This window comes from Glycine soja, chromosome 16 (assembly GCF_004193775.1).
Source record: "Glycine soja cultivar W05 chromosome 16, ASM419377v2, whole genome shotgun sequence".
Lineage (NCBI taxonomy): Eukaryota > Viridiplantae > Streptophyta > Magnoliopsida > Fabales > Fabaceae > Glycine > Glycine soja.
In genome coordinates, this window is record NC_041017.1 from 29,649,724 (window position 1) to 29,662,935 (window position 13,212).

The 13,212-nt window shown below is 29.3% G+C and overlaps 1 pseudogene across 1 annotated transcript; it reads right to left on the reverse strand.

The window, feature by feature from the left end:
• Positions 1–8,715: 8,715 nt before the first annotated feature.
• LOC114389944 lies at positions 8,716–12,349 on the reverse strand (annotated as a pseudogene). The gene is made up of 5 exons (XR_003661811.1): positions 11,493–12,349; positions 10,988–11,140; positions 10,522–10,809; positions 9,556–10,371; positions 8,716–9,472 (listed from the first exon to the last, which is right to left on the reverse strand). The product of XR_003661811.1 is annotated as a TMV resistance protein N-like (transcript).
• Positions 12,350–13,212: the final 863 nt, after the last annotated feature.

The window sequence follows — 13,212 nt, forward strand, 5'->3', positions numbered from 1 at the left end:
AATCAGAAGATATATTTTTCCTAAGATGATTTTTTAGGCACCCTCATAAAAAGTATTAATAGATGGTTAAAAATAATCATAAAAAAAACCTCAAAATTGTCATAAAAAATAATTTTTTAGTAGTAACTGTCAAAATAAAATAAAAAAGTGACACAATTGCTTAACGAAAATGCATTTAACAAAATTTAACTTTTTTTCAACTCCAGCCAGCTGCTTATACGTCCTGTGTCCAAAGCAAAGTTTGTTATGAACGTTCCCTACCACTTACTTAAAAGCAATAAAAGATTCAATTAGACGATGTAATTTTTAAAAATATTTTTCAATTAGGTCTCTTTACTTTTAAAATATTTAATTAAGTCATTTATTTTTTAAATGAGTTTAATTTAGTCTCATATTTCTTTCATTTGCTTTGAAATTTTTTAAAATAAAAATAAATTTGATTTTAAATGGAACAAAATTGAGCCTACTTTAAAAAAATAAGGAAGTTAATTCAAACTTCTAAAAATAAAAGGATTAAATCAAAGTATTTTAAAAAATTATAAAACCTAATTGAACCTTTTATTAATTAATAATAAGAGAACTAAATTAAATTTAAAATAAATTAAAATCTATTTTTTTGGGGAGTAATTAAATCCAAATTTTAGCATATATATCACCTCTTGTGTGGCATCAATTACATTAAATTGTAGTTGATATATATAGACACGGCGATATTTATTCAATGCATTTAAAAATATATTCAAAATTCATAATGCATTCAAATATAGCAATCAAATTATAATGCTTATATATTAATCCAGCTTTGTCTACCCTGACATCCCTTTGTATTGTGGTTCAACAGTTCAACTACTGCCTTTGCATGGAGAAGGAAAAAAGAAACACACCTTCAAGCAATAGTTTCTACACTATGTTCTCACAATTAATTTAGCATGTGTTCTTACAATTAATTTAGCATGTGTTCTTTTGTGCTTTCTACCTCAGCTGCAATTGTATACACATGTTTAGTTAATGTACACTTGCCTCTTCAAGTTTCTTTTTTTCCTGCTTGAATTACATGTTACGTTATTCCGTATCAAGGACCGAGTCAGACTTGAATCACAGGGTCCCAAATTATAGAAATTAAAATTTATCCTTTTTTTGTGGAAAATTAAAATTTATCTAACAAATATATTAACATAAAATATGATAAAAAAAATTCATAATCATATTTTTCTAAAATGATAAAAGAAAATATTATATAAAACCATAGCATGCATGAATTAATTGACATAAGATTGTTTTAATTTGATTGGTGACATCAAATTTGAGTCTTAAGAATACAATTTCTCATTAAATATTTCTGGCACTCGCACTGCTTTTAGTTTTAGTGAAAGATATTTGTGATTTATGAAAAAAAATATAATATAATATATATTTAAATAGAAAACAAAAAAGATATTTTCTTAAAAAAATACTTACAAATGTTTCACATGTTACAAAGAATCTTTATGGATTTATAACAACAATTCGTATATACTTTAACCATAATTTTTTCAAAAATATCTAATTAATTATGCTATAAAAACTTATTCAATTAAAATAAATTATGTTAGTAAAAGGCAATGATCAAAACAGAAAAAACAAGAAAAAAACAAAAAAGAATATAAAAATAGTAATAGAAGAGAATATTTGTTGATATATGTACTTTAAAATTTAAGCTATCAATTTCTTACATAATTTTGTAAGTTTATCTCATTCACAAATGTTAATAAATTGTATTATCAAATCAAATTAAAGGAAAAAGTAATCAAATCATTTGAATACAAATGTAATCATTTATAGATTTTAAAATAACAAATGGATTATAAAAAGAAAAATAAATGATACATAAAAATATTATCTAAAATGAAAAAATGTAATTATCTTCTCAATAAAAACCATAAAAAGGGATACAATATTTTGTAAAAAAATATAAAAGAAATAAATATCACTTAAAAGTTAAAAATTAACTACTTGATAACCGTTAAATAATAGTGAATTAATAGTGGAAAATCGATCTAAAATTAACTTAGAATTAATTATTTAGCAGTTATTTATGCTTTAATTTGGAAAGATTTAATTAATTTTGAATTTTGATTGCAGATGTGAAAAAAGGAAGTACAACAAGCAAAAAAGAACAGAAATAAAGGAAAAACAGAAGAAAATCAGAAGAAGCCCAAGTTCAACAAGGCGCTAAGCGCAGGACGCGTCCAACACGCAAGAAGTCGAGGCGCTAAGTGCACGACACGCACTGAGCGCGACGTGGCGCTGAGCGTGAGGCTTTGCGCTCAACGAGACTACGAAAAGCCCAAACCCAAGTTTGCACCAATAAATAAGAGGGTCAGCCTAGGAAAACGAGCACACTTTCTCAGAGCTCAGTTTTTAGACTTCTGGCACTGAGTCCTCTCCTTTTCCCTCCCTTTTCTTATATTATTATTATTCACTTTCTTTCTTTCACCCCTCTTTTCATTGTAAAGCCCTCATGACTATGAGTGGCTAAACCCCCTAACTAGGGTCTGGAAGGCCTAAAAAAGCCAATGATGTATGGAGCATTTCAAGAAGTTATCAATAAAATGAGGATTTCCTTCTAGGTTCTTTTATTTATTTACCGTTCTTTCTTTTTCATCATGTATCTCAGACCTTACTTTCTGGTAGGGTTTAGTCCACTCGGGAGAGGATAAAGTCTAATTAGAGGTAGGGAATGAATACTTGAATCTGTTTTAAGGGTTAGGCCACTCGGGAGAGGGTAACGCTTAGTAGAACACTAAAAGGAAGAAATTATCAGGTTATCTTTTAGAGGGTTTTCCTTCCAGGTTCTTTTATCTGCTTTTCTTTCTTATTTATTCTGCATCTCGGACTTTATTTTCTGTTAGTCTTTAGGCCACTCGGGAGAGGGTAAAGCCTAATTAGGGATAAGGAATGAATGCGTGAATCAGTTTTAAGGGTTAGGCCACTCGGGAGAGGGTAACGCTTAATAGAACAACAAAAGAAAGAAATCATAGGGTTCGCATTGACCCAATGCCCTTGCTTTAGCAAACATCTAGAATATAATCTTAATGCATCTTAGTTATTGAGTCTTCGCAAAGGGCATTTGGAAGATAGGTAATTAAGGTAGGCTTGTCATCATGAGGCATCAGGGGCAAGTAGATGGATAAATGTGGGGCAGAATTGTTCACTGGTATTGATAACAGACAAATCATTGTCCTCTATTTAGGAGTAGGTATTTAGGCTTACTAGATTTAGACTTTATCCTTCCTTTATTTAAATTTCGTAAAAGTAGTTATCTTTGTCACAATTTAAATATTTTATCTTCTAATTTTATCTTTTAATCTTAAATCTTTTATCTTATCTATTATTTTTATCTTTTATTTCTTATCCTTTGCTAGATTTAAATTACATTTACTTTTATACACCCAATTTACAAATTGCAAACTGAAAAGTATTTTATCTAAGTGTAACAAAATCCTTGTGGTACGATACTCGGCCTACCGTGAGATTATTAGTACGAACGATTTGGTAAACTTGCCAAAGAGCTAATACTACTCTAATCTTAAAATGGAAATGATTTTATTTAATTGGACGTTTAGGATCTCAAAATTACAATTTTCGGTTAAAGTTGCTTAAAACACTAGCTCACTCAATCAATTTGTTAACCTCAGTAAATTCTCGCTAGACTGCACGGATAAGTTATGAATTCTGTATATGTTTGAAGGATTTTAAATTGGAAAATAAAAAAAATCTGGAGCCAAGGCCTCCACTACGCGCACTTGATCAACTCCAATAAATTGATGGTTTAACTCAACTCTTAATCTTAATATCATAGAACTTATAATATCATATAAATTTAAATATTTTACATAAAAATTCACTTTAATTCATAATTACTTAACACAATTTTATGAGTATTGACTCCATGTATTAGTATTTTTTATATTTTTCGAATTGAACTCAAAATATTATTTTATTTGTATTATAAATAAAATTAAAATAATAAATGTAACAATTGAAACAAATATAAAAAATACTACAATTTAAAAAAGAATCTCATCATTTCTTGCAGAAGACAATATTTGCCAACTGTCATTTTTAAAAGCTTTACAGTATTTTTTTAACCAACTTAAAATAATTTTTTAAAAAGTAATAAAAGATAGAGCTATCTGAAAAGAGTGAAATGAAAGACGAAGGCCCTTCTTCTTTCTTGCTTTCTCTGCCTCACGTTTCAAACCCTCTCTCATCTAAATTAACCTTTCTTTCACTTTTGGTTACTCTATCCTACGGAAATGATCAAATATCAATTAAAAAACCCATTTTTATATACTTTTTTATTAATATTTTTGCTCTCGTATCTTTATTACTTATTATTATTGACGTTAAAGAAATGACCTTAAAGAAATGCTTACCGGGAGGTAATCTAAGATTTCTTACTTTATCTTTCTTTTAGTTAATTGCAATTTATTTTTTTAGGATAGTTGTGTTATTTCTTTTCTTTATTTTGAATTTGTGCATTTTGATTTCAGCAATTTAATTCCGGTAGTTTAAATTCAGTTATTGAATAAAAATTGCATGATATTTGTGAAGTCACTATTTAGGCTTTTTCTAAAGGATTCAACACTTGAAATGTTACATGACAATTGTGAAAATACTGGTTTCCTGAAAACAAGAGTCAGTCAAACAGTGAAACATGAATCACAAAGAGAGAAAAGGTTAGCTTGATGGAATTATATCATGGTCCGGTAAGCCAATAACTTTATCTTGTCCCGGTGAACTGTGTGAACTTAATTATGAGAGAATGTCTATTTTTAAATTCCTAATTTTGCATCATTCTTAGACTGTTAGATTATTTACATAAGGTGGATATGATCAAGACCATGTTTCTTTTTTATTTTAGCCACTTAGCCAAAAAGCCAACTTGTAATGAAATTTATCCCTTGCACCCTTCTTGAGCAAAAATTAGTAATTATTTTTCTAAATAAAACCCCTAAGCCTAATTGTGATATCTCTAACCTTATTTTAGGGTTCTAAGAGAGCATAAAGGTTTTAGTCATAATAAACCCCTAATTTGGGGGATGGGTAGAATAAAGATGGTCTTGGGAATGTAAAAGTAGCACATAATAAGGCACCAAAAACAAAAAAGCTTGTAAGCCCAAAGTCTCTTTCCTAAAAAAAAAAGAAAAAAAAGAAAATAAGGGCATAAAAAAAAAAAAAAAAAGAGGTACCATAAGTGCTAAGGTTGGAAATAAGAAAAATAGATTACATATGTGTTAAGGCTGAAAAACAAATAAAGCCTAGGCTAAGTATAAGTTTTTCTAGGATGAATGCTCTCTTATAATCTTAAGTTTTGGAAATCCCAGAAAACCATGATTTCTTGTTTAGCCAGACCCCATTACAAGCCAATAAAAGTTCTTAGTGATCCACCAAATGTAAGTAAGAATAACTTTAATTGAGATGAAGTGCAAAATTTGGAAATCTTAGTTACAGGTCGTATAAATTTTAAACACTCACCCTAGACACTTGTGCGCAGAGATAAAGACTAACCATGTGAGGAAAGTGAGGCAAACCAACTTGATTGATTTCCGATACTAACCAATTTCACCTTAATATAATTTATGCTTCCATTGTGAGATTATGACAAATGCGAAAAGGACCAGTTGGAGGAATTTGAGAAATTGCAGCCAACGAGTTAACAAGAACTCAATTAAAACTTTTGGAAATAAAAGGATAAGTCAAAGTATTTTTAAAAATTATAAAACCTAATTGAACCTTTTAATAATAAGAGAACCAAATTAAATTTAAAATAAATTAAAATTTATATTTTTGGGGAGTAATTAAATCCAAATTTTAGCATATATATCACCTCTTGTGTGCCATCAATTACATTAAATTGTAGTTGATATATATAGACACGGCAATATTTATTCAATGCATTTAAAAATATATTGAAAATTCAAAATGCATTCAAATATAGCAATCAAATTATAATGCTTATATATTAATCCAGCTTTGTCTACTCTCCTTTAAGAGAAGCTCACATCCACCTTCACATGCTCTTTGTATTGTGGTTCAACAGTTCAACTACTGCCTTTTTGCACGGAGAAGGAAAAAAGAAACACATCTTGAGGCAATAGTTTCTACACTATATTCTCACAATTTAGCATATGTTATTTTGTCCTTTCTACCTCAGGTGATGCAATAGTATATGCTGGTAAATATTTGTATTTTAATTTAAAATTTATAAATATATATTAATTATATTAATTCTGTTTTATAAAATAAAATATTTATTTTAGATTTTCTTAGAATTTTATTTTAATGAGTCAACTAGTTTGTTATATTTGTTGTGACAATTGTAGGTTGATTTTCAATGGTCATATTTCCAACGGTTATATTTTGTTGTTGCAAAAATGCTTATATATATCTCTTTTCTTTTTTCTAAAAAAAGACACAGAGCGTCTGGTTCCTTTTTCCCAAAAAATTGTCTCTTCCTTTTTCTATAAAAAATTTATTTTTGTGATAGCAAGAACATTGGTGTTCAAAAGGTTTGGGGATTCTTTCGCTACATACCATCGGAACCAACGAGTTGTCGTATCTTGAGAAAGGAGCACAATCAGAATTTCTTACCCATGCGTTTACGTGCTTCAACCCCGAGACTATTTCTTTCCCTAATTTATTTTTTCCTTGTACTTATTGTATGTTATAATGCATATTCATGTGCTGTCAATTAAATTTATTTTGTTATTGTTAGTTTATTATTTAATTTAAGATTATGCATTTTTTTTCGTATTTATTTTCTTTCATTTTTATTTTATTTTCTAACAGTATACACATGTTTAGTTAATATACACTTGCCTCTTCAAGTTTCTTTGTTTTCTGCTTGAATTACATGTTACGTTATTATTACGTATCAAGGACCGAGTAAGACTTGAATCAAAGGGTCCCAAATAATAGAAATTAAAATTTATATATCCTTTTTTTGGAGAAATTAAAATTTATCTAACAAATATATTAAGATAGAATATGATAAAAAAATTCATAATTATATTTTTCCAAAATGATAAAAAAAATATTATATAAAACCATAGAGTGCTTGAATCAATTGACATAACATTATTTTAATTTAACCAGTGACATCAAATTTGAGTCATAGGAATACAATTTCATTAAACAACTGCTTTTAGGAAAGATATTCGTGGTTTGTGAAAAAAAATATAAAATATTTTTAAATAGAAAACAAACAAAATATATTTTATTATAAAAATATTCAAGATTATAAATGTTTCCCATGTTACAATTTACAAAGAAGCTTGTTGGATTTATAACAAGAATTTTTATATACTTTAAACATAATTTTTTTTAAATATCTTATTAATTATGTTATAAAAACTTACTCGATTAAAATAAATTATGTTAGTAAAATGCAATGACCAAAACAAAAAAAAAACAAAAAAGCATATAAAAATAGTAATAGAAGAGAATATTTGTTGATACGTGTACTTAAAAATTTAAGCTATCAATTTCTTACATAGTTTTGTTAGTTTATCTCATTCACAAATGTTAATAAATTTTCTTTAATATGTAATTATCAAATCAATATAAAGGAAAAACTAATCAAATCATTTGAATACAAATGTAGTCATTTATAGATTTTAAAATAACAAATGGATTATAAAAAGAAAAATAAATGATACTTAAATATCTTATCTAAAATGAAAAAATGTAATTATCTTCTCAATAAAAACCATAAAAAGGGATCCAATATTTTGTAAAAAAATATAAAACAAATAAATATCACTTAAAAGTTAAAAATTAACCACCATAATTTTAAAATGGTAAGGATTTTATTTAATTGCACATTTAGGATTTCAAAATTACAATTTTCCGTTAAAGTTGCATAAAATACTAGCTCACTTAATCAATTTATTAACCTCAGCAAATCCTCGCTAGTCTGCACGTACAAATGAGTTATGAATTCTATACATGTGTGAAGGATTTTAAATTGAAAAAAAAATCAGGGCCAAGGCCTCCCACGCACTTGGATCAATTCCAATAAATGATCATTTAACCGAGTTCTTAATCTTAATATTATAAAATCTATAATATCACATAAATTTAATATTTTATACAAAAAAAATCAATCTGACGCGTAATTACTTAACATAATTTTGAGTCTACAACTGACTCTACATATTTATATTTTTTATATTTTTCTATTTGAACATGAAATATTATTTTATTTGTATTATAAATAAAATTAAAATAATAAATATGTAATAATTGAAAAAAATATAAAAAATACTATAATAGAGAAAAGAATCTCATCATTTATTGCAGAAGACAATATTTGCCAACCGTCATTCTTTAAAAGCTTCACAGTATTTTTTTTTCTAACAAATTTGAAATAACATTCTTAATCTTTCCTTCATTTTCGGTTACTCTCTCCTACGTCCGACAAAGGGTTTGACGACGAGATATGATCTACTATATCAATTAAAAAACCCATTTTTATATATTTTATATTTTTTCTCTCGAATTTTTATTAGCATTGGATGGTGATTGGCTATACAATAGACATTGCCCCATCTGATGTAATTATATATGGTTTGACCATACTGGTACTGCTTGTACCGATTTTGGATTCATTTTAATAAAATTCCTTTCTTTCAGTTCTTTAAAAAAAAAATACAGATTCAGAGGAATGTATTAAGAGATTGAAATGCTGGATCTATTTTCATTGAATCCAAAGCAAAATACAATATCTAAAACCAAACTTGACTAGACTACAAGAATCAGTAGGGCTACTTACACTGTTGTCTTTTATCAGCGTTGTTACCATATGCTTAACTTGAATTCTCTTTCATCCAATTATTGATTGCCGGAGCAGCAAGAAATTACAAGTGATAGTGCCCAGTTCCACACGTGTGAGAAAAAACCCATATGTTGTTGCTGCTCTACAAATTGTGTCTCAACAACTTCACTGCCTACTAATCTTTGCTTTTTCCCCAACCCCAACCTCTGAACTACAAATTTTTCTTTTTCTGCAAGGATCACTGAATCGAATATCCTCCATGCTACTTTTCTCTTTCAGTACATGGATTCCGTATGCGGCCCACGAATCTTCGCATACAATCTCTGCAAGGTTCCATTCACTCTTTGATAGTTCTTCATCTAAATTATCTTTCATTTGAAGACGAAAAACAGTTGTAGAAGGTATTGCGTTGGAACCGTTACTATAAAAACGTTGATGTCGATGTTTATGTTTCTTATTAATAATCACGTTGAGAACCAGATAATTGGAATATTTCTTAGGACCTGAGGTAACAATGCAAACAGTTATTACTGGGAATTTGTTAGGGAACCAGAAAAAAATTGACGGTCCCCGACTCTGGCACTCAAACCACTCTGGAATCTTTACTATTGGCAAACTTATTAAGTGAATGTCTCGAGCCTCAAGCAGTTCCTGTTAGTCATAAATAATTGATCAAGTTTAGCAACACTAAAATACTCTGTCAATGACCAAATTGAAAACATAAAAAACACTACCTGATTCAGCAACATGCTTATGCTTGAGGAAGTCAAGGCTGGGCATGTCCTTGCACGGAATCTTATCAAGTTTGGAGGAATCCCTCTAATTTCTTGTAGACGATCGCAATAATCCAAAGTAAGGAAAGTTAAAAAGCGGCATTCTTTGATGCATTCGGGAATAACTGTGAATTTACAACTTGTTAGCTTTAAATTTATCACATTTACAAAACATGAGAGAAATAGCCGAAGAAGCTCATCTGACAGGTCGCAGTAATAGAAACAAACAAATCGAATGCTTGGACACACAACTGAGGTCAATTTCAAAACATCGTCAGGCAATAGCCTCAATTGCAAACCGCCAAACTCAATTTGACTTAGTTCTGGCATCATGCAGATGTTCGGAATGAGGGTGGCAGCATCAAAGTCAATTAACTGCTCAGTTCGGTGATGGGGTCCAAGACATAAGGATCGAAGCCGAGTAAGATTTCGAAATGAAGGTGGGAGTTTTGTTATGGGACAATCAGTCAAGAAAAGTTCTGTTATATTTTCCATCTTTCCTAATATTTCAGAAAAACTCTCGAGACTCCAACAATACCAAAGTTCAAGCCTTTCAAGAGAGGTCAACTTCAACGGTGGAAAACTCTTAAGCTTTGGGCAATCTTGAGCATCCAAGATTTTAAGCTTTTCCAATAAACCAACTGAATGGTGAATTGTAAATAAATTCCGACACTCTCCAAATGACAAATTTTCCAAATTTGAGAGACAAGATACATCTGGTATCTCTGTTAAACTATCACACTCGTCCAAAGTTAACCTTGTCAAATTCACGAGCCTCTGCAACGTAAAAAAGAAATAAAAAAAGAAGTAAATCAATGAACAAGAAGTGATTATTACTACAACACGTTAAAAAAAAAAAACACATGAATAACCATAAAGTGAACTTATTACAATACAATATCAATGAAATGAACTCAATACACTTGCCTTTTCAAATAATGGGGCCAACCCGAGTGACGTAAAGCTACTCTCGGGTAACTTGCATATAGCAAGTTGCTTTGGGTTAAAATTACGTGGCCATTCCTGTGAAGGACATCTCCACCATTCCAATACTCTTAAAGTATTTGGAAGATGTTTGGGACCTTTGGAAAAACAATCACTCTTGATAATAAGTGTTTTCAGATTTTTCATCTCCTTGAAGGCATCTCCATCCCATTCTACTTCTTCTCCAGATGAGGAAAAATTCATACATATGATTTCAATCTTTCTAGTCCCCTTTTAACACAAAAATAATGAATCAACCACAATACATGAATATACATTGGGACTTTAACATGCCTATTTAGAAAAATGTACATATTATAAAGCAAAAAATACTTGTGACAAAAGCATGTGTAATAATTAAAAGAGATAATCCACTTTTAAAGATGAAAACCAAATCAATCTTACTTACCTTGTTTTCTTGTAAAACTTGATTTATATCCTCATGGGACCATAACCTGCTACGCTCCCCAGGCTCTTTCGGTGATTCTCTTCTGACAATTTCTTTACCCATATCTTCTATCAAGTCATGTAATGTCACGACCTTAGAATATGTAAATTTCTCCTAAAGACACTCGTTAGTAAGATTCAATAAACAATAATATTTTAAAAACAATAATAATTTATTATCTTTCCTACAAAAGATAATATTATTTTTTAACTAAACTTAAAATGATAATAAATCTATCGATTAAAGTTTAACGGATAAATTATATTAATAAAAAATATATCATAAAATTCAAATAAACTATCACAAATAAATAACATTAAGTCCAATTGTCAGTAATATTAACACTTCAAATATTTTATTAAGAATTAAAATTTTGTTGGCAGCTTGGAACCTAAACCCATGTTTCGCACATGAGCATATTACGATTTATGTGATTATAATTTGATATCTTTAAAATTGAACATTAAAGTGTGATTAGACAAGTCAAAATTAAAGAATTTAAAATAAAGTAAGTGAGGAGGGGTACGTACCCATCATCTTTGAAATGATGGCCAACAAAGTTAGAAACTTGGTGCAGAGCCATCTTCCAGATCTGAAGCTTCTCCATGTTATTAGACTTCAACTTCTTTTCATGATTAGCCAGTGCTTCTCCAAAACTACCTGTGTGTTTTCGGACATCTGAAGGATCCACTTTGTAAAAAACTGGCAAAACCGACAGATCATTCTTCCCCTCAGTAAAGTTAAGGATGTGAGTGAGTTCGTTTAAGCAAAAGGAGGAATATGCGTAGTTTTCAGAGAGCACGATGATGAAAATCTTGGACTTCTCAATTGCCTCCTCAAGTGCTTTTGTGATTTCGTCCCCTTTATTGAGCTCCTGGTCATCAATGAAGGTGTCAATTTCCCTTTCCCGGAGGACATTGTAGAGATAGCCAGTGAAACCATAACGAGTATCTTCCCCTCGGAAGCTGAGGAACACATCGTAGGAGAATGATCGCACAGCCATCAGAACTTAGAATAAAGGTTTGTATGATTGTAGATGGAGGAGTGTTGGGTCTCCATTCTAATCAAACAAGCTAACTTATACAGGCTTAAGCTTATAGCGTTTCTGTGAAGCTTCATATCTTCTTCTTTTTTTTAACTATGACCATACTATCTCTTCGAAACTTAAAGAGAGTTTTAATTTCTATGAAGTTTCGTATGTCTTTATTCATTCACTATTGCCCTACGCGCTTACTTAATTGGTATGACAGTGTCTATCGTTGGATGGTTAGAGTGGTCATACTAAACTTAATAAGACTTTAATTTCTGTGAAGCTTCGCATATTTCAGAAAATGAAAAGTAAACAAAGCCATGTAAGCCTTTTTTACTAAATTTTTTCGTTTTTTCTCAATAAACCCATAAAGATCTAGTTATAGGGATAGTAAAATCGTATATTTATATTCTTATAAGAAGAAGAAAATACATTTAAAATTTTAAATTTCAAATATTTTAATATTTATAGGGATAGTAAAATATATTTTATTTTATTTTTTTGTTTCATGGATGCAGTGTTGGGTTTGTTCCCATGTTCGAAGGGGCCCAAAAAAATTTAGACAGTTATAGTGTGGAAGAAAGAAAAATTCAATTCCTTTTAACGATAGCGTTAGTTTCTAAGTTTTTTCTTAAAAAAAAAATTAATTCCTAAATTTTAACTTTTCCAACATTCAAGCTAACAAAATTTCAATTCTTTTTTTTAAATAAAAAAAATTTATTTGCATGTAATATTCTAATTTTGTATGTATTTATGAGCATAAAAATATTTTATATGTAATAAAATATGTTATTTTTAATAAAAATGTGTGTCTATTTTTTTTATGAAATATATATTTATCTTGTATAAAAAAAATTATCTATTATATTTTCATGCACCTATAAAAATGTTAGGATCCAACACGGGTGTTGGGTTCTACGAAGCTTTATAGTGGGTAATTGGCAATGATGTTTGATGAAGCAATCGATTCAATAGTTTTATATAGAAAAATAATTTATGATATTTCTATGTCTTGATAAAAAAAGAGTGAGTTCCAGCTTCTTCCCGAGTTCCTCAAGGTAGCTAACATGTCGTGTAGCATATGAATTGCAATTACATGATGGTTTGTGAGATAATAAAAATGAGTTTTGAATGAAAATCCTCTACTGGTTCCTGG